Source organism: Lutra lutra, chromosome 5, assembly GCF_902655055.1.
Source record: "Lutra lutra chromosome 5, mLutLut1.2, whole genome shotgun sequence".
Classification (NCBI taxonomy): Eukaryota; Metazoa; Chordata; class Mammalia; order Carnivora; family Mustelidae; genus Lutra; species Lutra lutra.
The window spans coordinates 154139591-154143627 of NC_062282.1; the positions used below are offsets into that span (position 1 = coordinate 154139591).

General features: G+C 37.9%; 1 pseudogene; it reads right to left on the bottom strand.

The window, feature by feature from the left end:
- Positions 1–3041: 3041 nt before the first annotated feature.
- Positions 3042–3760, bottom strand: LOC125100586 (ATP synthase subunit O, mitochondrial-like; annotated as a pseudogene).
- Between the last annotated feature and the right edge of the window lie 277 nt (positions 3761–4037).

Genomic DNA, 4037 nt, shown 5'->3' on the forward strand with positions numbered 1-4037 from the left:
GGAGTACAACAAAACATATATCTATAAATATAAAGATGTGAAAAAATACAAGTTAAAAAGCAAGTATAAATTATAAGTTGATATAATAAACATCTAGTTGAAATGAGAAAAAGGTAAAAAAGAAAAAAAAGGAAAAGCATAAAAGAAAGAAAAAAGAGTTTTTTAAAAAATTTTATTTATTTATTTGACAGAGAGTGATCACAAGTAGGTAGAGAGGCAGGCAGAGGGGGAGAAGAAGGCTCCCCGCTGAGCAGAGAGCCTAATGCGGGACTTGATCGTGATCCCTGAGATCACGACCCGAGACGAAGGCAGAGGCCCAACCACTGAGCCACCCAGGCACCCAAGAGAGAGTTTTATCTAAAAAAAAAATAAATAATAAAAAATAAGTGATTAGACAATGCCTGGATCTCAATACACTATTTTCCCCTGGCATTGATATTTTAGTCTTATGGGATCCATAGGGTTGCTGTCCTCTTGTTCTTCCAGCCTGTATTCTGGAGGAACAGCCTGAAATTCTTTGTTCTCATGTAACCCTGCTTGAGCAGAGTTGCTATGCCCACAATTAGGGGGATAGGCTCAGCAGAAACTTGTCTTCTGTGCTTTGTTTCCCTGGTGGCTTTCCAAGCCTCTTCCGAGGGTCTGAGAAAAAAAATGGCCACACCTAAATCTCTGGCTCAGAACAGAGAAATTACAGTTTGCTGTCTTCACTAAATCCCCCAGGCAGTCTCCATTTCTGTTAGCACTGCCAAAATCCGCAGGTTCCCACAATGTGTGCCCACAGTGACTCCCTCAGAGGTTGTCCCAGGGGTGTGGTAGTGTTCCTGACCTTTGTGTTTCTAAAACAATATCCAAAATATGGAGGGACCCCAAATGTCCATTGACTAATGAATGGTTAAAAAAAGAAGTGAATATATATTAACTCAAAATAAGTAAAAAAGGAACTGTTATTAATCTGTCCAGAAAGATAAGAATGGGTATTAGCTACAACATGATGTTATAAAAACAGCATTAGAGAAATAAATGAATATAATAATAAAATAATATTTAAATTATGACAGTCGAGACAATGTAGAACTAAAAGGCAAACATGAAAAGAGGGTGGAAATAGGAAATAAAATTTGAGGTTCAATTTAAGAAAACAAAAAGGCACATAATAGGAATTCCAGAAGAAAAGAATAGGAAAAAATGCTCCTCTAAAATAAGGGAGCAATTCAAGAAGGAGGACAGCATGGGTTAAAAAGAAGGAGACCAGGGATGGGCTTGATGCTGATGAGACTGTAGGAGAACTCAGTGCAGATAAGCCTCACACATGCACTCTGAGCGAGACCAGGAAGACAGAGGTTGTAGAAGGGGTGGCATAGAAAGAAGAAATTGGGAGAATTCTGAAGTATTCACAATTTCTAGAGAATATTTATCAAGAGGAAGTATATACACATGGCAGAGAAGCAAATTAAAATCAACTAACCAAGATGAGGTAGGTGTAATTAACCAGGAAGAAAATAAAAATGTTTATGTCTTTAAGAAAATGCAACCACAGTGCTAATGACTCAGTTGTCAACATGTACACTATTTTAATAATATAAACATTGAATTTTAGTTTGACAAAGTCAGTGGAGTTATAACTGCCTTAAAATTTTGGGAGGATAAGTTTGTATGTGGGTAAAGGTCAGGAGAATGGAAAGGATCTAAATGTAGATCATTGGTAGTCAAAGTTATACCACTTACATAGCTATGGATTCTCAAAAGAACATTACATAACCTGATGACAAAGATAGGCCTTCCTTTGCCTCAAGGAGCAAAACTCACAGACTGCAACCATATTACATTATAAGCAATGTGAAGGAAAATATGTATTTGGGGTTTCAGAATTGCAATTAGGGAGGAATAGATTTGGGTAGCAACCCAAATTGTGTCCCCTTATGGAACAAAAGTCAAGGGTTTTAAAAGACAAAAGGGAAAGCTTGTGTGCATTGTTTTTAAGTAATCATTTTTTCATATGTCTGTTAGCCATTTGCATGTCTTATTTGGAAAAGTGTTTGTTCATGTCTTCTGCCCATTTTTTGATGTGATTATCTGTTTTGTGTGTGTTGAGTTTGAGGAGTTCTTTATAGATCCTGGATATCAGGCCTTTGTACTGTCATTTGTGAATATCATCTCCCATTCTGTGGGTTGACTCTTTGTTTTGTTGACTGTTTCCTTTGCTGTGCAGAAATGTTTGATCTTGATGAAGTCCCAAAAGTTCATTTTTGCTTTTGTTTCCTTTGCCTTTGGAGACATATCTTGAAAGAAGGTGTTGTGGCTGATGTTGAAGAGGTTACTGCCTATGTTCTCCTCTAGGATTCTGATGGATTCCTCCCTCAACATTGAGGTTTTTTATGCATTTTGAGTTTATTTTTGTGTATGGTGTAAGAGAATGGTCGAATTCCATTCCTTTACACATAGCTGTCCAATTGTTCCCACACCATTTATTGAAGAGACTGTCTTTTTTCCACTGTATATTTTTTCCTGCTTTGTCAAAGATTATTTGACCATAGAGTTGAGGGTCCATATCTGGGCTCTCTACTCTGTTCCACTGGTCTATGTTTCTGTTTTTGTGCCAGTACTTTGCTGTTTTGGTGACCACAGCCTTCTAGTAAAGCTTAAAATCAGGCAACGTGGTGCCCGCAGTTTTGTTGTTCTTTATCAACATTTCCTTAGCAATTTGGGGTCTCTTCTGGTTCCATACAAATTTTAGGATTCTTTGTTCCAGCTCTTTGAAAAATGCCAGTGGAATTTTGATCAGAATGACATTGAAAGTAGAGATTGCTCGAGGCAGTATAGATATTTTAACAATGTTTATTCTTCTGATCCATGAGCATTGAATGGTCTTCTATCTTTTTGTGTCTTCTTCAATTAATTTCATGAGTGTTCTGTAGTTCCTCAAGTACAGATCCTTTACGTCTTTGGTTAGGTTTATTCCCAGGTATCTTATGGTTCTTGGTGCTATAGTAAATGGAAAATATTCTCTAATTTCCTTCTCTGTATTTTTGTTGTTGTTGTTGTTAAGGAAGCATTTTATTGTTGTTCCAAGTTTAGGAATATTCACTGACAGAGAATCAGCACTTTCAGAAAACCTCCAGCATGGCCCTGCTCAGCTTCTGAATCTTGGTTTTCACGGACATATCAGCGTATTTCTCTCCGATACGGACATTCATTCCATGCATGATTGATGGATCAGTCTTAACTCCCAATTTGAAGACGTGGCCTTTATTTAGGAAGCTATTCAGGACAATTTTTAATTCAGTAAAAAAGTGGCTTCATCTAAAGGAGATGCAGTGGTCACTGTGCACAGTACTTCTCCACGGTGGATGCTTATCATGGTCAAAAAGGCATAAATGACTCCGGCGGTATTGTCCAAGTGACCATTCTCTATGAGCACATTGATTGGTTTGGTTGTGAGAGGAGAGAACCTTCTTTTGTGCTCATGTCATTTACGCTTTTCACTTTCACAGAACACTTTTTATAGGGATTCATAATGGAAGCAGCCATTTGGGGTTCCTTCAAAATTTGTGCTACTCTCAACAATTCTTTATCTACTTGTTCCAGTTTATTCTGTTTAGATGCAGCAGAATAAAGAGCAGTGGCATAGCAATGTTCGATGCCATGTACCTGAACAGGTGGCTGCATGAGCTTGGAAAATGGCCTGACCACAGTTGTACTAAAGCTTTGCACCTGCTGGGACCAACCAGACACTACTGTGATAGCCATCTTCTCAAGATCCTGTAGTTCAAACCCAAGTTAGAGGGAGAGATGCATGGGTGCACACATGCATCCTCCCTTTCTGTATTTTCATTGTTAGTGTATAAGAAATCAACTGATTTCTGTACATTGATTGTGTATCCTGCCACATTACTGAATTGCTGTATGAGTTCTAGTAGTTTGGGGGTGGAGTCTTTTGGGTTTTCCATATAAAGTATCATGTCATCTCCAAAGAGAGAGAGTTTGACTTCTTCACTGCCTATTTGAATACCTTTAATTTCTTTTTGTTGTCTAATTAC